This window comes from Athene cunicularia (genome assembly GCF_003259725.1).
Source record: "Athene cunicularia isolate RWA chromosome 1 unlocalized genomic scaffold, athCun1 chr1_part1, whole genome shotgun sequence".
NCBI lineage: Eukaryota > Metazoa > Chordata > Aves > Strigiformes > Strigidae > Athene > Athene cunicularia.
The window spans coordinates 16,457,615-16,458,228 of record NW_020799091.1 but is presented as its reverse complement, the minus strand read 5'-3'; positions in this window follow the sequence as shown (position 1 = coordinate 16,458,228).

Below are 614 nucleotides of genomic sequence, written 5' to 3'. Positions count from 1 at the left end.
TCAGCCCACTACGGAGCGGGAAGGCGGCTGTGTGGAGCCCAGCCCCGCTCCTGTGGCACACTGCCGTGCCTTTTCCACTGACTCGCTTTTACATAACAAAAATTGGGTTTAATTTTCTTTCTCCATACAGCCGTGCTCGCATCTGCAGTTTGGTCCTGAATAAAGCCCTTCTTTGACAGAAAAATTTCAAAGGAGATTTTACTAACAATTCAACTAGTACAGCGTACTAGATAAACGTGTACTCTGGAGAAACACACCTGTTTGTGCTGCTGCCGCCAGCACAGAGCTGAGCTGCATCAGTGCCGCCAAAATTAAATCAGGGTGAAGTCCCTTCTGAGATGTGGTTCTAACGCCCAGGTCAAGGACTTCTGGTCTCTACTCTTTCTTCGGGAAAACCTTAAAGGAGAGTAAACATGAAACTCTGCCCCGTTCTTTCTCCATGGAAGTTACCACTTTGCCTCCACTCCGCAGGGCTATCGGCCTGTCCCCCTGCGCGGGCAGGACGCTGCGGGCCGGCTCGCTCCGGGGGCTGGTGCCCAATGCGCGCCGGGACGGGGCGGGACGGGGCGGGACAGCCCTGTACGGGGCCTGACGGGACGGGACGGGACGGGGCG